This window comes from Balaenoptera musculus, chromosome 4 (genome assembly GCF_009873245.2).
Source record: "Balaenoptera musculus isolate JJ_BM4_2016_0621 chromosome 4, mBalMus1.pri.v3, whole genome shotgun sequence".
Lineage (NCBI taxonomy): Eukaryota > Metazoa > Chordata > Mammalia > Artiodactyla > Balaenopteridae > Balaenoptera > Balaenoptera musculus.
In genome coordinates, this window is record NC_045788.1 from 21,832,099 (window position 1) to 21,859,590 (window position 27,492).

Below are 27,492 nucleotides of genomic sequence, written 5' to 3' on the forward strand. Positions count from 1 at the left end.
CAATCATTTTTTGATAAGAATATCTGCCTTTGGTTGAGTACCTCCGGTGCCCTGGCTCCTGTGTTAGGCACTTGACATGTATTTTTTCTAAACCTCACAACCCCTGCAAAGTAGGTACTATTACCTTATTCATTCATATAGTCAACTAGCACTTACTGAGCACCTACTATGTGTCAGACACAATGCCAGGCACTGAGGACATTGGGATTAATAAGACAGATCCCTTGTAGTTTCGATTTTATAAACTAGGGGGCGGAGGCTCAGTAAAGTTAAGTAACTCACTCTCTATCGCATTGCTGAAATTGGAGCCTAGGCTGCCCGACTCCACTGCCTCCTGACTCCTCCTCCCAAAAAAACAAAATATCTCCCTCTTCTCTGGGTTAGTCAGACCACATTTGGAGCCTGCAGCCATGTCTTAAGATGGGCGTTGACCAGGACTTCCCTGGTGGTCCAGTGGTTAGGACTCCGCGCTTTCACTGCTGTGGGCCCAGGTTCGATCCCTGGTCGGGGGAACTAAGATCCTGAAAGCCGTGCAGCAAGGCCAAAAAAAAAACCGAAGACGGGCATTGACCAACTTGAGTAAAATAGCAACTCAAGAGAAACAGTTGAATGTTCAGGGGACAAAGAATAAAAGAATAGAAAGAGAGAATGAACCACTGCTACACACGACATGGGTGGTTCTCAGACATAATGTTTAAAGAAGGAGACCAGAAACAAAACATTCCCTAATGTATGATCCCATTTATATAAAATTTAAGAACAGATGGTGATAGAAGTGAGAAAGGTGGTTACCTTTGGGATGGGTAACAGAGGAAGAGTACGGGAGAGAGTGGGGAGCTGGATGGGGGTCTTCCCTTGGAAACAATTCATCGAGCTGCATACTTAATATTGTGCACTTCACTGTCTGTATGTTATCATTCAATATAAAAGCTCATGAAAAGAAAAAAAGGCAGTGAAGGTGTTGTCAGACAAATAAAAACGGTGATAATTCATTCCCAATAGATCTTCACAAAAATATTTCCAAACAACGCACTTTAAGAAGAAGGAAAGTTAAATAAATAATAAAATAAATAAATAAATAAATATCAAAAGAAAAGGAAAGTGATCCCAGAAGGAAGGTCTGATATGCTGGAAGAAATGGTGAGCAAAGAAATTTAAAAATATATGAGTAAATCTAAACAAGTATCAATTATATAAAAGAATAATAAATAATGTATAATTTGTGGGGTTAACATAATAATACAAAATAGATTTCAAATACCAAACAAAATTAGATGGAAGTGGAATGAAAGTGATTAATGTTAAAGTAAGTTTAGGAGGAGAGATAAGTAATTAATTTTTGGCTTTGTTATAGTAAGTAACAAAGTAAGAAAACCACTAATAACAAGGATCTGTGACTCACTCACACAGTCAACCCTCCCTTTCCACGGATGCAAAATCTACAGATATGAAAGGCCGACTGTAAAGGACTTGGGTATCCATGGATTTTGTTATCCACATGGGTCCTGGAACCAATCCTTTGCAGGTACCAACGGATGACTGTATAACCAAAACTGAGCAAGAGCCAGTTAACAGAAGGCAGATGCTGCTCAAGCCCAGAGCCTGTCTACAAAAGGGGAGACCAGATCCCATGCAAGTCTGCACAACAGGTTGTTAAAAAACAAAATTTAACTGAGTAAATTTGAAGATCTAATTGGCTTTATTAAATGACTCATGAATCAGGCAATGTCTCATCTGGCAAACAGAGGTGCTCCAAGGAGTTACACATAACAGGCTTTCGGGACAAGGAAAAGAAGTCATCAGTAAGGGGGAGAAAAATGAAAGTTCATTGGAGGAAAGTAAAAGTTCAGGTGAGTACGGCTTCTCATTGGCTGAACTGCAGCGTTTTCCATTGGGGCTTGTTGCTGGGCAAGAAAGAAGTCTCCCTTTCTCTTACTGTGGGAGTAAAGTAGTTGCACTACCTGCTTGGTAGTGCAAGGTACCACTCTTCCTGTTGGGGTCAGTAACTGAAGTCTTCCTGTTTGGGGTAACTGACGATGGGCATGATAGGGCATGAGAGCTCCCTCTCCAGGCCTTCCCAACTCCACCTTTAGCTGAGGTTTCCTTTTATTAATTTTCACAAAGTATAGTAGCATTTCTCCCAATTCTTCCCCCAAAGGGACCTCCAGCCATTTATCAGAGTAGCTGTACACCGGAGCGAGCAAAATACTCAGACCTTTATTTACAGTGTTATTATATACAAGTTGTGAGGTGACACTGAGACCAGGGTCCCAAAATGCCAGGCAGAATGACAGAGATTAGTGCCATTCTCAAAGACTTAAAGATACATACACCCCTTTTAATTAACTGTAATCCCTGCAAAACCAGATGGATAATAGAAGGTGATGGTAGACTACTATAAACTGAACTCCAGGTAGCCACATTTGCAGCTTCTATGCCAGATACAGTATCTTTATTATTGACAGAACAGATGAACACAGCCTCTGGTACTTGGAATGCGTCTACTGATCTGGCCCCATCAGGAAGGATGATCAAATCACTTCCCATTCACCTGGAATGGACAGCAGTACACATTTACAGTCTTGCTCTTGGGCTGTATTAACTCTCCTGCTCTGTCACAATGCAACTTGAAGGAATCTTGATCATCCTGACATTCCAAGATTGGTCCACTATATTGATGATTCCACATTATTTGGACATGGAGACTAGGAAGTGACAAGTACTCTGAACATCCTGGAAATAAGCATTTATGCCAGGGAGTGGCAGATAAACCCTAACAAAGGTTGGGAGGCCTAACTACTTAGTGAAGTTTTTTGGAGTCCATGGTCTAGAATATGCCAAACATGCTCTCCAAAATAAAGGACAAGTTACTGCACTTGGTGCCACCTGCCTCTAAGAAAGAAACACAACACTTGTTTTGGGTTTTGGAAATAGCATATAGAGTGCACTTGGGAATACTGCCTGAACACCTTGCAGGTAACGCGGAAGGCTGCCAGTTTTGAGCGGGGCCAGAGCAAGAGGGAGATTTGCGGTGGATTCAGACTGTAGTACAAGCAGCCCTAATGCTCGGGCATATGGTCTGGCAGGTCCAGTGATGCTAGAAGCATCTGTGGTAGTTAAGGACACTCTATGGAGTCTCTGGCAAGACCCTGGATGAGAGTTGCAGCCCGGACCCCTAAGGTTCTGGAGCAGGGCCATTCAAAAGACAGCTTCTGGCTCAGTACTGGACCCTGGGGGAAACTGAAGGTCTGACCATAGAACATCATAAACTGGGGCAGTTGTCAGACCCACTGAATCATAAGCTGAGACAGGCAAAATTGCAATCTGTCACACAATGAAAATAATACATTTGGGATGAGGCTCAAGCAGGTATGGAGCAAATAAGAAAACTGTATGAATAGGTGGTCCAGGTCCAACATACCCTGCCTCTCTTGCCCTGATGCCTTACCATCAACCCACATCAGTGGCCCCTGGAGATCTCTCTACAACCAGCTGACAGAGGAAGAAAAAAATAAAAGGTCTGATAGTAGTTAGGTCAGCAAAATATGTTGGTGTAAACTAAAAATGGGCTGCTGCTACAGAGAATGGCCCTGAAAAGGAGTGGTGAGGAAAAAGCCTCCCAGTGGGCAGCGTTTAAAGTAAATCGGTCATCCACTTTGTGTGGGGGAAGTGATGGCCTGAAGTAATGATACACACAGACTTCCAGGTAATGGCAAATGGTTCGTCTGCTTGGTCAAGGGCTTGGAAGGATCAAGATTGGAAGACTGGAAACAAGGATGTCTGAGGATGGACGAGGCATGTGGATGGAGTATGGAATGGGCACACAGTGTGTGGATCTTTCTGCCCCACATCAATGCCCTCTAGAAAGCGTGAGTGGCAGCAGAAGAAGCACTGAATAAGCAGATGGATAGGATGACTCATCCAGTGAATGCAAGTGAGCCTGAGCCACCTCAATCTTGCAAAAAGTTTCATGAATGAATGGATGTCATGATAGCCTGACATGATGGGCTGCCTCTCACCAAGGCTGATCTAGCTACCACTGCTGCTGAATGCCTGACCATCAGCAGTACAGAGCAATGCTGCACCCCCAATACGGTACACTCTCTCAAGGACATCAGCAGCCATTTGGTGTCAAGTTCATTATCTTACATCTCTTCTACCCTGGAGGAGGCAATAATTCATCTTTACTAGAAAAGATACATATTCCAATTATGGGTTGGCCTTAAGTTGGCCAGCACCATTATCTGAAAGCCACAGATTGTCTGCTTCTGGGGCGACCAAACCTAAGGCAGTCAACAAATCAAAAAGTTGGTTCCTTGAAAAGTCTAATAAAATATACAAAATTCTGGCAATATTGGACCAGTAAAGGAGAAAGAACAAATAAACAATATTGCAAATTAAAAAGAAGACAAAACTATGGATGCTGATGAGATTTGAAAGGACTAAGATAAATAACTGGAGGAGAAGAAAGAACTCTTCCTTAAAGAGAATGCCAACCAATAAATAAAGAAGGAATGAAGGTGCTAGAAAAATTACTGTTTTGCAACCATCATCATAATGATTGATGCAGGCAAGAATCAATAATGGATGCTAAAACTCATGTGTGAAAGTTTGATGAGGAATAGAATAGTTCCATCATTTCAAAGTACCTCTCACAAATTACTTATTTAATACAGAAAGTAACATAGTAACTTTACAGTGGAGAAAACTGTTGGACATCACCTTAACCAAGTGATCAAAGTTGACATAACAAATCTTCATCAACTGACTTGTGATGATGACTTATGCACTGAGAAGCAAACAATATTTTGTAGTGCTCCTACAAAGACATGCATAACTCAAATCTAACCATGAGGAACATGAGACAAGTTCAACATGAGAGACTTCTACAGAACAACTATTCTGTCCTCTCCAAAATGTAAATGTCACAAAGGACCAAGGAGGGACTTCCCTGGTGGTCCAGTGGTTAAGGCTCCGTGCTCCCAATGCAGCGGGCCCGGGTTCCATCCCGGGTCAGGGAACTAGATCCCGCGTACGCAACTAAAAGCCTGCCCGCCACAACTAAGACCTGACGCAGCCAAGTAAATAAATAAATATTTAAAATTAAAAAAAAAAAAAGGACCAAGGAATCTCTGAGGAACTATTAGAGATTGAAGGAAATCCAAGAGCAATGACAAATACATGTAACCTTGAATTGGGTCATGAACCAGAAAAATATAACGCTAGGGAGGAAAAAATATTTTCCTCTCTACCCTCCTAGGTTCTTGGCTAAGACCCTCTGTAGTAAGAGACAGATTAACAGGCAAAAACAGAAGTTTAATAACATGTGTACCTCCTGTATACATGGGAGACATCCAGGAAAACTGAGTAACTCCCCAGAGAAATGGCCCAAGCCACCACCTTAAATCTCTGGCTACAGACAAAAGAAGATATTGGGGCAGGGGAGGGGAGAGGCTAGATATGGGGGGTGACCAGGAAAAGCACAGTAAACAAGAATAAAGTTGTTATACAGATTTACATCATTGCTTTCTCCATTGATAAGTTTCCTGAGATTTAGAGTCACCCTTCTCTTCGTGGTAAAGACAGGGAGATACCCTTACAAATGGAGATTTCCCTTATCACTGTAAATGTCTCTTACAAAAGGGTAACTTCTACTCAGTTTTCAGAGCTTTCCTATGTCTGCTGTTTCTTAAAAATAATCAGCTTAAAATGATCTTTATGCCAAAAATGTGTATTTGGGGGTGACAGACTCTGTACCCTTTCACTATAGAAGACATTATTGGGACAACTAGCAAAATTGGAATATGAACTGTATATTAGATAATGCCAGATTGTCTAACAGTTCCCTAAATATTAAATTTCCTGAATTCATTAAGTTTACTGTAGTTATGTAACAGAGTACCCTTATTCTTAGAAAATAAATACTGAAGTACTGAGGTACGAAGAGGCATGATTATCTGCAACTTAGTCTCAAATGATTCAGGAGAAAAAAAGAAAAAATAGAGAGTGTGTTAAAGAGAAAACCACAGGACTAAAATGGCATCACTTGTGCTAAAGCTCATGATACCAAATCTAGATTTAATACCTGACCTAACTGCGGTTTTGACCTTCCCCAAGGATGTTGTCTTAATCCGCCAGTCTGGGATTTTTTTTCGTCAGCACCAATGAGGTAATCTGTCCAGTGTTACCCCTCTAGCCCTCCAAAGGAAGTAGAGGTAAACTGTATGATAGACCCTCACCCTTCCTCACAAAGAAGGTGACCCGGCCTGAAACAATCCTCTGTTTTCTTTTGTTAATAGCCTCGTTGCCCCTCCCTCCTTCTACTTGTAAAAACCTTCTATTTTGTACAGCCCCTCAGAATGCCCTTCTATTTACTAGATGGGTTGTTGCCCAATTCACGAACCATTGAATAAAGTCAATTAGATCTTCAAAATTACTCAGTTGAATTTTGTTTTTTAACACAGGGACGGGGGGAATGATATAGCAAATATGGCAAAATATTAACAGTGGGAAAACCTAAGTAAAGAATTTAGTTCTGGGCTTCCCTGGTGGCGCAGTGGTTGAGAGTCTGCCTGCCAACGCAGGGGACACGGGTTCGAGCCCTGGTCTGGGAGGATCCCACATGCCGCGGAGCGACTGGGCCCGTGAGCCACGAACTACTGAGCCTGCGCGTCTGGAGCCTGTGCTCCACAGCGACAGAGGCCACGATAGTGGGAGGCCCGCGCACCGTGATGAGGAGTGGCCCCCGCTTGCCACAACTAGAGAAAGCCCTCGCACAGAAAACGAAGACCCAACACAGCCAAAAATAAAAAAAAATTTTTTTAAAAATATAGTTCTTTAGTATATTTCTTTAAATGTTTCTGTAAGTTTGAACTTATTTCAAAATAAAAATTTTAACTTTAAGAATAAAGGAGGGGCTTCCCTGGTGGCGCAGTGGTTGAGAATCTGCCTGCTAATGCAGGGGACACGGGTTCGAGCCCTGGTCTGGGAAGATCCCACATGCTGCGGAGCAACTAGGCCCGTGAGCCACAACTACTGAGCCTGCGCGTCTGGAGCCTGTGCCCCGCAACGGGACCGCGATAGTGAAAGGCCCGCGCACCGCGATGAAGAGCGGTCCCCGCACCGCGATGAAGAGTGGCCCCCACTTGCCGTAACTAGAGAAAGCCCTCGCACGAACCAAAGACCCAACACAGCCAAAAATAAAATAAATAAATAAATAAAGTAGCTATAAATTAAAAAAAAAAAAAAAAAGAATAAAGGAATAAGAAAGTATTGTGAACAATATTATACCAGTAAAATTTTAAATATAAATAAATGAATAAATTTCCAGAAAAATCTAACCTGATAAAACTGACTCAGCTGAAAATTTAAATAGATTTATAATCATTAAAGAAACTCAGGCAGTAGTTTAAAATTTTCTCCACAGTTAAACACCAGACAGACTAGATGGATTTACAGGTGAGTTCCACCAAACTTTCAAGGAACAAATATTTCAAACTCCCATTTTTATTCTTTGAAGCTATTGTAACCTTGACATCAAAAGCACACATTGATGAAACACAAAAGACCATGAATAGCCAAAGCAATCCTGAGAAAGAAAAACGGAGCTGGAGAAATCAGACTCCCTGGCTTCAGACTATACTAGAAAGCTACAGTCATCAAAACAATATGGTACCGGCACAAAAACAGAAATCTAGATCAATGGAGCAGGATAAAAAGTCCAGAGATAAACCCATGCACTTATGGTCACCTAATCTATGACAAAGGAGGCAAGAATATACAATGGAGAAAAGACAGCCTTTTCAATAAGTGGGCTGGGAAAACTGGACAGCTACACGTAAAAGAATGAAATTAGAACACACCCTAACACCACACACAAAAATTAACTCAAAACAGATTAAAGACCTAAATGTAAGGCTCGATACTATAAAACTTTTAGAGGAAAACATAGGAAGAACACTCTGACATAAATCACAGCAAGATCTTTTTCTATCCACCTCCTACAATAATGAAAATAAAAGCAAGTATAAACAAATAGGACCTAATTAAACTTAAAAGCTTTTGCACAGCAAAGGAAACATAAACAAAATGAAAAGAAAACCCTCAGAATGGGAGAAAATATTTGCAAATGAAGCAACTGACAAGGGATTAATCTCCAAAATATACAAATAGCTCATGCAGCTCAATATGAAAATAACAAACAACCCAATCAAAAAATGGATAGAAGAGCCAGAAGTGGCGGGGCCGCCGACCGAGGCCCCAGGAGGGCTGGGGACGCTGGTGGCGGAGGCCCAGAGTGTGGGGCGCGGAAATGAGGCTTTGGCCCCAGGCCTGGCTCCAGGCTGTGAGCTGGCACAGCTGCCCTGCTCGCTGGCCGAGGCCACCAGGACCCAGGCCACCAGGAGCTCACTGTCCTCCGTTTTGGAAAGTCCTGGACCAGATGACCTAATGACAGGTTCTGCAGAAGTCAAACCATCTTCCTGTACGAGGCAACAAGGGCCCCGGAGACGGAGGCTGCACAGGAGCCCTCGGCGTCCCGTGCACCGTCTGAGTGACGCTGGAACAGCCTCTGCTCCTCTCTGAGCCCCACACACCCAGCTCCACTACAGGGTGAGCTGGGCGTGAGGACCACATTTCTCAAGTTTTCCCCCAGGAGGGCTGTCCCCCAGGAACGGGGTCTCAGAGCTCGTGCAGGTGCAGCCGCCCTGGAGGGTCCACGTCCCGAGGGAAAGTCTGCTGAGGCATTTTTATGCCTTCCTCCATCCTTTTCCTCCTAAGGGGCCCAGCCAGCAGAGATGTTCTGAACTGGGAGGATGTTACTGGAACCCCTGGGCTATGACACACGCTTCTTTAAAAGGATTTCCCCAAAAGCTGCCTTTCAGGTGATCCCCCATCACGCCTGCAGTCTCTCTACCCACCTTGAGGACCAGGCTGATGCGAGGCCCTGGGAGAGGCCCCCGGGAGAGACACGGTGGGTCTTCTGGTCCTGGAAAATGAGGCCTGTTTTTGTTTCCCCTGAGGTCAGTGGTGTCCTCCATCCTTAAGCTCCTGTCACAGTGTTGGAAAGAAAAACTGATCCAACAAACAACATTTACTACTAGGAAACCACACAGAGACTCAGGCCTCTGCTTTCACTGTGCTCACAGCCCAGTGTCTGGGTTTTCCTAAAAACCTCCCCCTACCTAGTTTCTCTGTGCATATATCACCACATTTTGGACACTTGGCTGTTAAAGTTGTCTCCAAGCCTCTTTGGCATTGGATAAAAATATCTGCATAATTAAAAATAAGCCACCAAAAAAAAAAAATGGGCAGAAGATCTAAATAGACATTTCTCCAAGGAAGACATACAGATGGTTAAAAAGCACATGAAAAGATGCTCAACATCCCTAATTATTAAAACTACAATGAGGGACTTCCCTGGTGGCACAGTGGTTGAGAATCTGCCTGCCAATGCAGGGGACACGGGTTCGAGCCCTGGTCCGGGAAGATCCCACATGCCGAGGAGCAACTAAACCCATGTGCCACAACTACTGAGCCTGTGCTCTAGAGCCCGTGAGCCACAACTACTGAGCCTGAGTGCCACAACTACTGAAGCCCGCGTGCCTAGAGCCCGAGCTCTGCAACAAGAGAAGCCACCGCAATGAGAAGCCCACGCACCACAACGAAGAGTAGACACCGCTCGCCACAACTAGAGAAAGCCTGCATGCAGCAATGAAGACCTAACAACGAAGACCCAATGCAGCCAAAAATAAATAAATTAATTAATTAATAAAACAAAAAAACTACAATGAGGTATCACCTCACACTGGTCAGAATGGCCATCATCAAAAAGTCTACAAACAATAAATGCTGGAGAGGGTGTGGAGGAAAGGGAACCCTGCTACACTATTGGTGGGAATGCAAACTGGTACAGCCACTATGGAGAACAGTATGGAGGTTCCTTAAAAAACTAAAAATAGAGCTACCATATGATCCAGCAATCCCACTCCTGGGCATATATCTGGAGGAAACCATAAGTCGAAAAGATACATGCACCCCAATGTTCATTGAAGCACTATTCACAATAGCCAGGACATGGAAGCAACCTAAATGTCCATCAACAGAGGAATGGATAAAGAAGATGTGGTACATGCATACAGTGGAATATTACTCAGCCATTAAAAAGAACAAAATAATGCCATTTGCAGCAACATGGATGGACCTAGAGATTCTCATATAAATGAAGTAAGTCAGACAAAGACAAATATCATATGATATCGCTTATATGTGGATTCTAAAAAAAGGTTACAAATGAACTTATCTACAAAACCAAAATAGAGTTACAGATGTAGAAAATAAACTTATGGTTACTGGGGAGTAAGGGGGATGTAGGGATAAATTGGAAGATTGGGATTGACATATACACACTACTATATATAAAATAGATAACTAATAAGGACCTACTGTGTAGCACAGGGAACTCTACTCAATACTCTGTAATGGCCTATACGGGAAAAGAATCTAAAAAAGAGTGGATATATGTATTTGTATAACAGATTCACTTTGCTGTATACCTGAAACTAACCAACATTGTAAATCAATTATACCCCAATACAAATTTATTTTTAAAAAGCATACATTGATAAAATAATCAAGGTTAACATAGATAAAAAATCATAAACAAAATGTGGGCGAACTGAATCCAGCAACCCATGAAAATATATTCATTACCAAGTTGAGTTTATCCTAGGAATTCAAAGTATGCTTAATGTTAGAAAAAGCATTAATGTACTCAATTAAATTAACACATTAAAGAAAAAATACAATTTACATATTCAAAACTGAATAAGCAATTCCTATGTAATCAAGGATCTGGCTGGCCATTGTCTCCCATTCCTGGGAGTCAGCCTCTAAACCCTGAGAATTTCCTGAGTGCTAGGAATGTCTTTGTTATTCATGATGGCTCTTCAGACCACCCCAGAGCTTATGCTAACATGACTCATGGTGGCATAGGGGAGCAAACTTTTTTGCCCCAAAATGTGTCTCTTGGGTATGAGGATTAATTTGGCTGATTGTTTTTAAAAAACAGAAGACTCAGGAAATTTGTCTCCTTACCACCCTTTTAACTGCCTAAAGGAATTTAGGTAAAGGGCCTGTTCCCGGAATAGAGCTATCGCCAGAAATATTTACAAAGAATATGGGCTAGCTGTGATGGGGGAGACCCAGCAAGACCCAGAGATCAGGGTCCACTCTGTGTCCCATTGTCTCTGCATGGCCCAGCAAACATTTGTTTACCAAACATTTGCTTTTCCATATCCATGTGAATTCCCTTTGTCCCCTTTGAGGTCCCAAACTACCACCCCTAACATCCTCTTTTGTCTTTAGCTGAAGATGGTATTTAAGGTGAGGGCTTTGATGAGTTACTCTGTTTTCTTGGGTCTCTCTCACGTATACCTGTTATTAAACTTTTGTTTGATTTTCTCCTGTTAATCCACCTCATTGTCAATTTAATTCTTACACAAGTCAGAAGAACCTAGAAGGGTAGAGGAAAATGTTTTCCTCCCTGACAGTGGGCCACTAGGTAGTTTATCTAAGGAAATGACTCAGTAGGGGGGCTGGCTACCCAGAAAGAACAACCATGTGATTAGAGGGTTGAGGCTTTGTACCAGCTGACAGCAACCAGATCTCCAGGGCCGGGGGACTAGAGATTGAAATCAATCATATGGCTAATGATTCAATTAATCATGCCTACATAATGAAATCCCAATAAAAAACCAATAAAATGTATTGATACCTCGAGTGAGCTTCCCTGGTTGACAACACTCTATGCATATCAGTACACATCAGCGTGCTGGGAGGGTGACTTGTTCTGATGCCACAGGGAGAGGACACAGCAAGCTTCCCACTGGGGACCCTCCGAGACCTCACCCAATGCATCTCTTCTTTTGACGGGTTCTGACTTGTAACCCTTTTGCGATAATAAAACTGTAATTGTAACTATAGGACTTTCCTGAGCTTTGTGAATCACTGGCAAATTATCAAACCTGTTTGGGTCGTGAGAACCCCCAAATCTATAGCCAGTTACTCAGAAGTGAGGGATCCCTGGAGGCCCCTAGCTTTGGCTGGTGTCTGAAGTGAGGCTAGTCTGTGGACCACTGTGCTCTTAGCCCATGAAGTCTGGCCTAACTCTTGGTGGTTAGTGTCAGAAGTCATTGCGGCAAAGAACAGATAAACCAAAACCTAATAATAAATGGTCATATAAAAGGGGAGGAAGAGAACAGATGGGCTGGGATAAGGTAGCAGCTAGAGTTCTCTGAATGTACTTTGTATTATGGTATTAAAAGGAAGAAAACAGGACTAAAATAGGGTTGCTTATGCTAATCTCCATGTCACCAAACCAAGACTTAATTACGAGTTTGATTCTACCAGAAATAGCATCTTAAACCAGTCAATCAGAAATTGCCTATTCAGCACTAGTTAGGTAATCTGCCTGACAGACCCCTGTCATCCCCTAAAGGAAAGTAACCTTGCAATAACCAACCCGCTTTTTTGACTAGTATAACTTCCTTGTTCCTGCTCCCCTCTGCCTATAAAAGTCTTTCATTTTGTACAGCTTCTTGGAGCTCCTTTCTATCTGCTAGATGGGATGCTGCATGATTCATGAATCGCTGAATAAAGCCTATAAGATCTTCAAAATTTACTCAGTTGGATTTTCTTTTTTAACAATGGTTTGACTTTGGAATCATATAAATATTTTGCATAAAAAAAACACAAAATTGAATCAAAAAATAAAAAGCAACCTCTAAAAATTAAAACTAAAACAAAAGAATCTAACTCCTTGTCAGTCTGGTAGCATAACTACACAGAATTATTTCAAGTGACTTTATTTTATTTATTTATTTATTTTTATTGAAGTATAGTTGATTTACAATATCGTGTAAGTTTCAGGTGTGATCCTTTCTTTTCTTTCTTTTTTTTTAATATTTATTTGTTTGTCTGCACCGGGTCTTAGTTGCTGCACTTGGGATCTTCGTTGCGGCAGGCGGGCTCTTAGTTGTGACGTGTATGTGGGATCTAGTTCCCAGACCAGCGATGGAACCTGGGCCCCCTGCCTTGGGAGTGCAGAGTCTTAACAACTGGACCACCAGTGAAGTCCCTCAAGTGACTTTATTTATTTATTTATTTTTTAACCTCTTTATTGGAGTATAATTGCTTTACAATGGTGTGTTAGTTTCTGCTTTATAACAAAGTGAATCAGTTATACATATGTTCCCATATCTCTTCCTTCTTGCATCTCCCTCCCTCCCACCCTCCCTATCCCACCCCTCTAGGTGGTCACAAAGCACCGAGCTGATCTCCCTGTGCTATGCGGTTGCTTCCCACTAGCTATCTACTTTACATTTGGTAGTGTATATATGTCCATGCCACTCCCTCAAGTGACTTTAAATACAGTATTTTGACTGTACACCCTAGTAGGATAGATCACAGGGTTAAAAAAAAAATCAAAGGAATCAAAGCTGCATTCAGGGATCTTATTGTCTTGTAATATTGGTATGGTTATTCTGAAAAGAGTAGAATCAATAAATACACCCCTAACCCCAAGATTATGGTGTATAAATATTATTACCCTTTAAAAGGAACCAGGGCTCTTTGGACAAATTTTGCCATATCTGGGGAAGGAAATATACAAAAAGATCCTGGTACATCTTGTCGTAACAGAAATCAAGGAACATGTCAAAGGCTACTGGGGGCATCTCAGTAGTACACTGGAACAGCTTGAAGAAGCTCCTGCTGGCCAAAGATGGGAAAATTTAAGCATCAAAAATAATAATGGGGCTTCCCTGGTGGCGCAGTGGTTGAGAATCTGCCTGCTAATGCAGGGGACACGGGTTCGAGCCCTGGTCTGGGAAGATCCCACATGCCGCGGAGCGGCTGGGCCCGTGAGCCACAACTACTGAGCCTGCGCGTCTGGAGCCTGTGCCCCGCAACGGGAGGGGCCGCGATAGTGAAAGGCCCGCGCACCGCGATGAAGAGCGGTCCCCGCACCGCGATGAAGAGTGGCCCCCACTTGCCGCAACTAGAGAAAGCCCTCGCACGAACCGAAGACCCAGCACAACCAAAAATAAATAAATAAATAAAAATAAAAAAAGTAGCTAAAAGGAGGAGGAAATTATTTAAAAAAAAAATAATAATAATAATAATAATGAAGAATGAAATATTGCCACTTGCAGCAACATGGATGGACCTAGAGAACAGTATACTTAGCGAAGTAAGTCAGACAGAGAAAGACAAATATGATATCACTAATACGTGGAATCTAAAAACTAATACAAATGAATCTATCAATACATACAAAACAGAAACAGACTCACAGACACAGAAAACAAACTTATGGTTACCAAGGGGGAAAGTGATGAGGAGAGGGATAAATCAGGAGTTTGGGATTAACATATACACACCACTATACGTAAAACAGATAAGCAACAAGGATTTACTGTATGTATAGCACAGGGAATTATATTCAATATCTTATAATATTACCTACAATGGAAAATAATCTGAAAAAAAAATGCATATGCATATGTATAACTGAATCACTTTGCTGTGTACCTAAAACTAACACAATATTGTAATTCAACTATACTTCAATTAAAAAATAACAATAATTATTATTTCAATAGATTGAAACACCAAATATGTAAAAGTGTACTTTAAAAAACACAACAAATATATAAAAATCATTGATTTGTAATGATAATTTTATAAAGCCATCATTGGATGTCTTTGGAGGTTGCTAGGATGTCAACTCATTCTGAAATTGACACTTAAAAGGAATCCAGCATTTATCTTGCCTTTCCCATTCAGACTCTTTCATGGTAAACAAATAGTTGATTAAATTCTTCTTTGCAGAAAAATCACAAATGATAAATGTAGGAAGAGTTAATGACTTAGAAAATGACTATTTTGCAATCTCTAGTGAAATCATAGCGATAACGATCAACAATGGCTGCCAAAAGCATGGCGTGAAAGGTGAATGGGAGACTGTAATAGATGGGTTAGGCTGATGCCATCTGAACCAGCTGATAAGTATTAAGATAACTAAAAGCAAGACAGTCGGATATTATGTATCTCCTGATGTGAGGAAATAGGAAGTACACAGCACCACCTACAGAGAAATTTTGTTAAATAAATATTTTAAAATTTTAAACATTTTTTAAAAAGAAAAGGAAGATCCTAACTCTAATCAAGTCTCTGCTTCTAATTATTAGTTTTCAGAAACACAAGGGATGGAATAACACGTAAATAACAGTTCAAAATTAAATCAGATAAATACAGAAGGCAAGACACCCTCTAGTACAAATGATTTAGTTTCTTCACAAAATAAACAGCATTTTTAAAAAGAAGAGAAAAAATTTACAGCCTAAAAGAGATTTAAGAAACACACTAACGAAATGAAATGTGTGCACCTTTTTGCATCCTGGTTCAAATAAACCAACAAAAAAAATACAATAATTTGGAAAATCAGGAAAAACTGAACTCACACTGGATATTAGATGATATTAAAGAATTATTATTATAGGGGTGGGGGAGTAATCATGGGTATTGTGGCTATGCTTCTTAAAAGTCCTTATCTGTTAGAGGTACACATTACTGTACTTACAGATTAAATTACATGATGCCTGGGAATTACTTTCAAATACTCAAAAAAAATTTTAAAAGTGGGGGAGGAGATGGTACAAGAATGGCAGGAAATTGATCACTGTTGAATTTGGATGATGGGTCATGAGGATTCATTATAACATTCTCTCTAATTTTGTGTACGTTACATAATAAAAAGTTAAAGATAAACATATTATCACCTTAATAGTTGCAGAAAAAGTTCATTTGATCATGGTCAACACCCATTCATAACTGCTATTCTTAGCAAATTAGGAATAGAAGGGAATTTACTTAATGAAGCGTGCCTATCAAAACCTACAGCAAACATTATAGTTAACAATGAAACAAACATTTTAAAAAATCAGGAATAAAACAAGGATGCCCCGGCTATTACCACTTCTCAGCAGTGCTGAATCAGAGAACCTAATCAGTGCAAAAATTCAAGAAAAAGAAATGAGATACAAGGATTGGAAAAGAACAAATAACAGTTAATTTTCTCAAATGAAATGATTCTCTACCTAGAAAAACCCAAAGTGACAATAAACAAATTATTAGAATAATTCTCAGAATAACTAAGTTTTAGCAAGGGAATGGTAAAGAAAACAAATGGTATTTACCCTCAGTGGGGAGAGAGAGGATTCAACAGGGATAGAACACAGGTTGCTTTCAAAAGCATTGGTAATGTTCTATTTCTTTTTTTTTTTATTTTTAATTATTTATTTTATTTATTTATTTTTGGCTGCGTTGGGTCTTCGTTGCTGCACGCAGGCTTTCTCTAGTTGCAGCGAGCGGAGCTACTCTTTGTTGCGGTGCACGGGCTTCTCATTGTGGTGGCTTCTCTTGTTGTGGAGCACGGGTTCTAGGCGCGCAGGCTTCAGTAGTTGTGGCACGCGGGCTCAGTAGTTGTGGCACGCGGGCTCCAGCGCGCAGGCTCAGTAGTTGTGGCGCACAGGCTTAGTTGCTCTGTGGCATGTGGGATCTTCCCGGACCAGGGCTCAAACCCGTGTCCCCTGCATTGGCAGGCGGATTCTTAACCACTGAGCCACCAGGGAAGCCCTGTTCTATTTCTTAAGATAGATGGTGGAGAGGAGGCTGTTTATTTTATTATACTACATACCTTATAGTGTGTGTGTGTGTGTGTGTGTGTGTGCACGCACATGGTTTTGCTTGTATGAAATGTCTTATAATAAAAAATTAAAAGCAAATGAAAAATAATGGATCCCCTATTTCTGGAATTCCTAAAGCATAAAACATATGGCCACGTCTGTCAGGGATGTTGTAGAGAGAATTCTTGCTTTGGGAAAATTACAGTAACTTGCTCTTGAATGTCAGTTGCCATTTTCAAAATTTCTCTAATAGTCTTTATATCACCCAATTATTGCCACGTGGCAGTGTGAACTTGGGGTTGCCCATGCTAAAGGTTCAGAAATAGCCAAAACAAAACCTATGAATCACAGAAGTAGTAATTAGCAAAAAAAAAAAAAAAAAATTATTGTGCACAACATCAAAAAGACAGTTTGCAAACTGGGAGCCCTCAAGCCAAACCTGGAATGAGGCTCGGGGGTACAACGTTACAAAACAGCTCATATACTGAGAAGGCAGTGTCTTCGTAGTAACTGGTAATTAAGCTAAATTAATGACTAAGCTGGTTTCGTCTGCTCAGGGAAACTTCAAGACTGGTCCCCATTTGCTTTTGATTTTAACCCCAAATATACAGATATTTACCAAAATTCTGGAAATAAAAAAATTTTAATGTACGCAACTATTTTGAAACACTGCATGGATCGGCACGGTGAAGGCCAAACAGAAGACATCTATCTGTAGGCTCCTAGGCTATGACCTCTGTCCAGACTCATAATCTTAGGAGTAGCCTTCCACCCTGAGTGAGTAGGGTCATTCCCTTTTAGACGGGCCCTGAGTTCTCCAGTACACCCCACAACTCCCCATTCTTCTCACACCCTGCCATCTTCATTCTTCTACACTGGCCCAGCAGGTAGCTGAGTTTGCAAACCTGTCTTCCAGAATCTATGGCGTTCATGGGAATTACCTGTATTTCTCTCAATTCACCATCAGAGGGCAGGCGTGGAAAACAAGAGGAGAAACCCATAGCTTTTGCTACTACTAGTACTTTGAGGGAAAGGAATCTAGGGATTACCCATGTGCATCTGAATTTTCACCATGAAAACGTTACATGTTTATCTGAATTGAGAGGTATTCTGCAAACATAAGGTATGAGGCTGGAAATGTTCATGCCTTGCTAGAGCTGATCAAAATCAGCAGCCACAGTCTAAAGTGGGGCCTCTCTATACAAATGCTGCTCTAAGGATCAGAGCTTGGCGTTATGCAAGCATGTGGCTCGGGACAACCAGAAACTTGGTTTATTTCAGAAATTCTTATAAATGAGTGAATGATTCAGTAAGCTTCAATCACACTTTTCTGCTGAACGTGTCTCTTGAAAATCTCTCCGGGTCTTCTCTCTTCATATAGTAAATAAGGACTCTCTACGGGGCAAGGACTCTCTACAAGCTAGCCTCTGTCACAAACAATGGCCAGTTACACAGCGTGTGGTGTGCTGGTAAATGCTTAGCAACCAGTTCTCAAAATAAACAAAAAAGCCAAAAACTCTGATTCATGGCATTGCCATTTCCATGGCGTAAATACTCCTATCTTGACCAACTTCAAGCTACCAACATGGCGTCACTGAACATGGAGTTGGGAATAGAGGCACACAATGGGCTCTCAGCTGCCAGAACAAGTCAGCTTTACCACACCACTGACTCCCACCCACCCTCCACCTCCATTTCAAAGTTAACTCAACTGTGGAAGCAGGCCTACCCTAACATTTGCAGAGTTTAGGGTGAGGATATAAATGGAGGTCCAAAGACTCTACGTCTAAATATTTAAGTTATAAGTCAAACTAACAAACTGTTCATTAAAATATCGCTTATCCTGCTGCCATGACAAATATACCATCATAATTACCTAGTCAGGTTTACATTTATAATTCTATGCCTAACACAGCCAGACAGAAGAAGCCATCCCTGGCCCTCTATCCCAGGCCCAGCCCCTGCCCCTGCTCACCGCAGCACACACAGCCCTAGTCCGTGCTTCCAAGCTCCACTGCACCCTGTGCAAACAGCAGCCGCTTGGCCATCCCTTGGCCCAAGTGTGAGCACATTGGCAGTGTGGTCTCTGCACAGGAGAATAGGCCCAGGGTAGAGGCCACACCAGCATAAAAGTGGACTTGAGGTCATCTGGGCAGGGAGTTATGGGGTCCCAAGTACCCGAAGCATGGAGGAAGGGGTGAGTCTCCAAGCGGGCATGTCTCCATTGCCCTGTAGATTCTTCATCCCATGGGGAGGGTAAAGCCGGACCAGGGCCAAAGCAGGCCCTTTAGACTGACCAGGACTCAGAGCAGGGAACTGTCACTGAGAGTGATTATTGCACAGAAGTCCTCCAGTCATCCAGGTCCTCTGATGATCTACAGTGTTTAATCCCCCTACCTTGATAGGGCTCCTGAAATTTCAATCACTCAGGTAGAGTACTGAGTACTTAAAATTGGCTGAGACTGAGCTGTATGGTGAAGGAATGAAAAGATCCTTCTGGTCCAATATTCCCAAAAGGATAGTTCATTACACTGAGTCTTCACTTATACTTTAGGGCGGGGTCAGCAAACCAGGACCCGAGGGCCAATCCTGCCAGGCTGTTTTGTTATGGCCCTTGAGTCTAGAATGGATTTTACATTTTGAAAGAGTTAGGAAAAAATCAAGAGAAGACTATATCATGACATGGGAAAATTATATGAAATTCTAATTTCAGTATCCATAAATCGAATTTTATTGGACCACAGCCCAGCGCATTTGTTTACACATTGTCTGTGGCTATTTTCACTCTACGACTGAAGAATTGAAGGGCTGCCTCAGAGACCATGGCCACAAGGCCTAAATTATTTACTCTGACCCTTTACAAAGAAAGGTTGCCTGCTTTAGAGTTAAATTTCTATCCTGTGTTTCTCCAGAGAAGATGGGTGATATGGAGGGTAAAGGGATGTGAATCCCTGAGAAGGAAGGGCAGAAAGGGGACCAGGAAAAGGGAGACCGGAAGTTCTGACTGGGCGAACTGCAGAACCTTGCCCCTTTCCTTAGAAAAGAAACGCTACACAAAGGCAGCGAGGGCCTGCAGGGAGGGCATTTAAGGACAAAGAGGAAGGAGAAGTTGGCATGTTACCCTCTAACTTCATCAACACCCAGGCCAAGGTTTGCCTTTATTTTTCCCATTAATCTCATTTATAGCCTCCACTTAATTGGAACATTAAATCTCAACAGTGGAAGTCGCTACAGTTCCTTGTCCGTGTAATGATTTTTATGGTTGGAAACAGCATTGAGGGCTCATCGTTAAAACATCTAGAGCAGCTCTGTCTCCTAGAAATACAATGTAAGCCAGGTAATAACCTATAAGGGAAAAGAATCTGAAAAAAAATAGATATATATGTATGTATAACTGAATCATTTTGCTGTACACCTGAAACTAACACAAAACTGTAAATCTACTATATTTCAATTAAAAAAAAAAACAACTAAGGGTAGACAAACTTTAAAAAAACAAAGAGGGAATTCCCTGGTGGTCCAGTGGTTAGGACTTGGCACGCTTTCACTGCCAGGACCTGGGTTCAATCCCTGGTCAAGGAACTGAGATCCTGCAAGCTTTGCAGTGCAGCCAAGAAAAAAATAAAATAAAAATAAAAAATAATAATGTAAGCCAGAATATAATTTTTAATTTTCTAGTAGCCTCATTTTAAAAAGTAAAAAGAACCGGTAATATTAATAAAGTCGCTTACTTGATCCAATATATCTACAGTATTATCAATTCAACATGTAATCAATATAAAATTATTAATGAGCTATCAAATTATTCTCAACACACCTAAATATTTTCTAATAACTGAGTCAAGTTTCAGGTTTTAAATGTAAATTGAAATTAAATAAAATTAAAATTCAGTTCCTCAGTTGCACTAGTCACATTTTAAGTGCTTAATAGTCACATATAGCTAGTGACACGGTATTGAACAGTGCAGCTCTACACAAATCCACAGTACAAAACTGCCATGCATTGTTCTCTGTGATTAGCTTCTATCAATACAGGGCATCATTAAATATTTACAGAGCACTTATTCTCTCCCTTTAAGCTTTCCAGACAACAGGAAAATGACATGGGTAATGTCTCCATGTTGACTGCCTTCTTTGCTTTCTGGCACTGCAAAATATTCCAGGCTCACCTCGAACCCTCCCAGCAGCTTCATCTTTTTAACAGATAATTTCGGCCAGGTCATCCCCTCCTTCACACCCCTCAGTGACTTTCAGAGAATAAAATCCTTACTGCAGTTTCAAGGTCCTTTTTCACTTTTCAAACCTCAATCCCTGATGCTCTCCGCCCTTGCTCACCTGAACTCCAGTTACATGGGGGTTCTGACAGTTCCTAAGACATGCCCAGCTATTTCGACCTCAGGGCCTTTGCACGGCTGGCTCTGTCATGCTTCACTTTTCACCTCATATCCCCTCCGCAGAAACGATTCCTCGACCTCTGTACCTAAAAGAGCTCCCGTCCTCAAGTTGCTTATCATCTCACCACCCGCCCACCTCACCTCAGCACTGGGTATAATCTCTGTTATGGCCGCTTTAAAGCATATATATTGTCAACCCTTTTTTCTTTATTTTTGGCATTTAAAAATAAGGTTTAAATCAATACAAATGCAACAGCTATAAATGCAGGCTGATAAAGGAAAGTTGAATTGGGCATCAAATTTGACAGTGTTGCCATTGGTGACATGATTTCCAACTCCTTGAACAACCCTTGGCAAAATTCCAAACAAAATAAAGTACATTGTTCTTTGATTTACACAGTAGCTGCACCCCTGGAAAATTCAGTGTTTATTAAAATTGAGCAGAAAATACTTTTGTGTTTACATGTAAAACGGGATTAGGTTTTAGGCTCAGAGCATTATAAACAAGTTTTCCACCTACTTGAGTGTCAGGCAGGGCACTTGAGAGTCATGTACAATCTGCAACCGTTTTTCACTGAGCCAGACTGTCCTGGGCTTGGCAGGATGTTTAGTATCCCTGACCTCACCCTGACCTTGCCAGCAGGTCCCCCAATCACTGTGCCACTCAAATGGGTCCCCATTTGACTGAGATTTCTAAAACATTTTGATTTCTAAAACCCATCTGTTTTAGATTTCTAGAACATCTCTTGGGCTGGCTAGGGCCATTGTTTTTAAAGAAGTCGTGACACAAGACTGACACCCATAGATTAGGTAAGCAAAGAGACCAGGGGAGAGGTGTGTCTGTGATCACCCCACCTCACCACAGCAGCTATCGCGATATTAGAAACAGGTTCTAACTGCTGGGAAGATATTCTGTTATCGGGAAGGTAACAGAGCACCTGTGCGTGAGGTCTTCCCTCAGCCCAACAGGCAGTCAACCCTTCTTCCTCTAATCCCCGTCGCTTGGCACCTCTCTTGGGCCACTGAGGGCTTCTGCTGTGTATCAGTATTACCTAGGGTACAGTCGTCCTCCCTATTAACCTGCAGGCTCCAGGAGAGCTGCATCCAATCCACTCCTGCGTCTCCAGCATCCAGAATGGAACCCAGCATATACTCCACCAACGTTCGTGGAAGAAATACATGTGTATGTGCTTTAACCAGGAAAGAATGGGAGATGGATCAGGCCTGAGGCAAGCCCTCTCCCAGGCTGCTCCTAAATGCACCGCTGGTCATCTGGGAGCCCTGAGCCCCACCGTGGACCAGGTCCTGGGCTAGACCCGGGATGCAAGTGAGCAAGACAAACGCCTGTGCCTGGAGAGGAAACAGACCCCACACCCTTGGCAACTGTGGCCATTGAGGAATGCATGGGACTGGGTGTTGTGGAACACGGGCAGCTAACTCTGCCTAGAATGGCTGGAGCCAGGGAACAGGTCCGAAGGATGGTGTCTGAGCAGAGAGTAGGGGTTAGCAGGAGCTGGCCTGGGTGAGGATAGAGATAGTTCCAAGCAGAGGGAGCCAAGCTTGCAACGTCACATTAAGGGAACTCTTCCTCCAGATACCCCTTAGGCACTGCCCTCCTCTGGTCACCACCATGTCAAGGAGACAGGAAGAGCACAGGAGACAGACTGCGGGCAAGTTCCAGACCATAACTTACTTTAAAAGACAAACAAACTGCATATCCAATGGTCAGCCCCGCCTCTCTCTCACCAAGCCTCAATTGCTGACCAAGTTCTTCAGAGCTTAGACAAGTCCTCTTGGCTTCCTGAGGATTCCACCTGTTGGAAGTGCCTTTCCTTGGGGATATGATGTTTCCAGACCAACATCTATTTAAAAAGTGTGACCTGACCTTCCTACACTGTTGGTGGGAATATAAACTGGCACAAGCACTATGGAGAACAGTATGGAGGTTCCTGAAAAACTAAAAATAGAGTTACCATATGATCCAGCAATCCCACTCTTGGGCATGTATCTGGAGAAAACTCTAATTCAAAAAGATACATGCACCCAATGTTCATAGCAGCACTATTTACAATAGCCAAGACATGGAAGCGACCTAAACGTCCATAAACAGAGGAATGGATAAAGAACCTGTGGTACATATATATAACGGAATATTACTCAGCCATAGAAAAGAACAAAATAATGCCATGTGCAGCAACATGGATGGACCTAGAAATGATCACACTAAGTGAAGTAAGTCAGACAGAGAAAGACAAATATCAGATGATATCACTCATATATGGAATCTAATTTTTTTTAAATAATATAAATGAACTTATTCACAAAACAGAAACAGACTCGACTCACAGACTTCGAAAACAAACTTATGGTTACCAAAGGGTAAACGTGGTGGAGAGGGATAAATTAGGTGCTTGGGATTAACATACACACACTACTATATATAAAATAGATAATCAACAAGGACCTACTGTATAGCACAGGGTTCTCTATTCAATATTCTATAATAACCTATATGGGAAAAGAATCTGAAAAAGAATGAATATATGTATATGTATAACTGAATCACTATGCTATACACCTGAAACTAACACAACATTGTAAATCAACTATACTCCAAAAAAATATTTTTTAAAAAGCGAGACCTGATTCACTTAGCCAGTCAGGTTCTCTCCCTAACACACCTTTGTGGGGAAGGCAGAGGCACTCGGGTTTACAGAGCTCCTACTCTGTTCCAGATGTGGTTCCAGGTGCTCTATGTATGTCACCTGGTGCAATCCTCTCAACACACCACAGAGCAGGCATTAAAATCCGTGTTTACAGTTGAGGAACCTGAGGCTCAGAGAGGCCATGCAACGTGCCCAATATCACACAGCTCTTAAGGGGCCCACCAGTCTCCCCCCAGCCCCTAACAACAACTTCATGATGGCTTGAGGGGTGAAGGTGTGACCTGTGTGAGGACTCCAGGGGCAGGATTCTCAGGAAGAGTCTCCTTGGCCAGGAAGAAGAATCAGCCAGTCTATGACAGAGGTGCAGTCTGGGGTCTGGCTCAGGTGATCATCAGTGAAACATAGAAGATACCTTCCTCTAGGAGGTTTGTGAGCCTTAAACGAGTGAATGCCTGGTACATAGTGGAGGCTCACTCCCATGCGTTCCCTGCCCTGCTATCCTGATATGCCTGTGCTCTGTTATCCATGGACAGTTAGCTTTCCAGCCTTTGCCCACAGTTGGTGCCTCTGCAAATCACTCAGGCAAATAGCAGGAGACAGGCAGTGCACTCAAACCTTTTAACTAAAGAGACTTTGCAAAGGCACAATAGGCAGGGATAAGGCAAACCATCAAGAGGTTATGAGCTACTGAAGTACCAGCCGTGCCGAGAAACCCTTTCTACCCCCAGACTTGAAGGACAAAAGAAGGGGACAGAATTACTGGAGTCTAGTAAAAGCTGGGACTGCAGAGAAAGGTCTGCCCACCAGAAGCTGTGGCTGTACCTCACTGGTTCTCAAATTTTACAGAGCATCAAAATCACCTTGGAGGGCTTGTTCAAATACAGATTGCTGTTTTGCTATTATAAATATTCTTAAACGCTAAAAAAAAATACAGATTGCTGGGCCCCCCAGAAGGTTTGGTGTTGGGCCAAGAACTTGCATTTCTATGAAGCTCCTAGGTGATGAAGATGCTGATCACTTTTTGAGACCCAGTGCCTCGGAGAAGCAGAACCACAGTGAAGAGGTGTAAATACCGTGACCTCTCTCTCCTTCCATCTTCCAATCCTCTGCTGGCGTTTTCCATTGGCTGGACCCGACCTGATTGCTAGAGGGTAGAGGCTGGAGAGAACCTACTGCTGGGACACAGAGCAGGGAAGGAAATGGATCTGAGAGGCGCAGAACAAGGAATAATCAGCAACCCTCCTCCCCTCCCCCTCCCCTCCACTTCCACCACCCCATTCTCATTCAAATAGTCTTCTGTCCTATGGCTTCCCTGAACATTATTCTTGAGAGCTAGAATACATTATATTTTGCTCAGAGGCATAAAGAAAACTATGATTCTCTCAACTCAGTTAAATAAATAAGCTATCATGTCTTATTTCCCTGCAGTAATTGTATGCATTTCCTGTGTTGAGAAGTATTGAGATTCATATCCGGAATAAAGCTGTCATTCTTCACACCTTTTAATTCAGCTTTCCCACAGCTGTTTCCAGGAGGTCAGTTTTCTGATTAACTTTTTTTTCTTAGAATGTAAGGGTTTTTTTAAACCTAAGGAAATGATAATAAAACAGTATTTCTTGAACTTTCTCACAATGTCTCTTCTTATATCCTTTGCTCCCAACTTTGAGGAGTAAAAACATTTTTTTCTTAGCAGTGAGCCTAAATCTCTGAAGATTTGTATGAAGGGTTCAGGAGGAAGAAAATCTGTTTAATTAAATTCCACTTTATATTTGTGAATGAAAACATTAACCAGTGTTAGTAGTTCTTCAAAAATCCCAGGTCTCCAGAGCGATCCTTGAGACTGAGATAATTTATACACAGCAACTCCCAGAACTGAGGCAGGATTGATAAGAAGAGAAATCAAGGTGCTCTGGGCCAGGAGCCTGGGAGGGATGAACCTTGCTGAAGTGTGACTTAAAGGCAGCTTCTGAGTCACTGAAGAAGTTCTCCCCCACTGAATGCCCTCACGGTGCCCCTCAGCCACCTGTCAGAGTTCCCGGCTGCTCTGCCTTCCTCACTGAGTAACCATGCTCTTTGCCTACAAAGGGGCTAGGGTTTACCTTTTGCACCAACTCTCATCCATTGATAGTGGCAGCCTGTAGTGCTGTGTGGAGAAGAATCGTGGTGCTTACCTTCCAGTAAAACGAGTCAACAAATAAAGGAACGAGACAATTTTAAATCGTGGTAAGGAAAGACATCTTAACATGGGAGTGTCTGGCAGAGGCAACTTTAAATAGAGGAGTGGTCATGGGAGACTGCTCCATGGTGTTTGAATTTAATCTGAAGAATGGTATTTTAATACACACTGAAAGATGAAAATGAACCTGGCATACAATCGCCAAAGGAAGCAAAGGCCTGGAGGAAGAAAAGAGTTTGGAATATTCCAGGAACAGGATGAGGCCAGTGGAGCTACAGTAGAACAATCAAGGGAGGGAACAGTATGAGATAAGTTTAGAGAAGCTGGCCAAAGGCATGGAGCCTTGTAGATGAAGTGTAACAGGTATTCAGAGCTGAGTAACAAACCAACCCAAAACTTAGTGGCTTAAAACAACAGCCATTTATTTGCTCACAATTCTGGAAGGCAGCCATTTGGGCTGGGATTAGCAGAAGAACCACCAGTCTCACCTGGTGTCACTTAGGTGGCTGCCATCATTTGGTGGCTCGTCTGGGACTAGATGATCTATGATGGTTTCCCACACACGTCTGGTGGTCAGTGCTGGCTATTGGCCGGTGAGTCTAGAGGGCCTCAGATGGAAGAGCTCTTCTCTGTCAACATGACTGCTCATCCTCCAGGAGGCTAGACTAGCCTTCTTCACATGTTGGTCTCAGGGGAACATTCCAAGAGGATAAAAGTAGAAGCTGCAAGGCCTTTTGAGGCTTAGGCTTAAAAGTCAAATAATGTCACTTGTACTGCGTTCTACTGGTCAACACAAATCACAAAGCCAGGCTAGATCCAAGGGGTAGGAAAATGGACTACTCCTCTCTATGGGAGGAGTGGCAAAGTCACATAGCAAAGGGGCATGTGGAGAGGGATGGGAAAAATTTGTGACCAATTCTGCAATATACTCCACCAAGGTAAGAGGTTTACATTTCAATCTAAGAGCAACGGGAAGTCACTGATGAGTTTCAAATATGGGAATCAGGTAAATCTGGTTTATGCTTTAAAAGGGTCACTCTGACAAACAAACAAACTCATAGAAAAAGAGATCAGATTTGTGGTTACCAGAGGTTGGGGAGCGGGGAGGGGGAATTGGATGAAGGCAGTCAAAAGGTACAAAGTTCCAGTTATATGATAAATCAGTACTAGGGATGTAATGTACAACATGATAAATATAATGAACACTGCTGTATGTTACAGATGGAAGTTGTTAAGAGAGGAAATCCGAAAAGTTCTCATCACAGGGAAGAATATTCTTTTCTCTTTCTTTAATTTTGTATCTGGATGAGATGACGGATGGTCACTAAACTTATTATGACAATCCTTTCATGATGTACGTAAGTCAAATCACTATGCTGTGCACCTTAAAGAATCACTCTGGTAAATGGGTGGCGTAAGGCAAGAATGTAAACCATGAGAGTGAGGCAGGAATGTAAGCAGAGAGACAGGTTAAATGGCGCTGGCTGTCGTCCAGGCTGGAGATGGAGGCT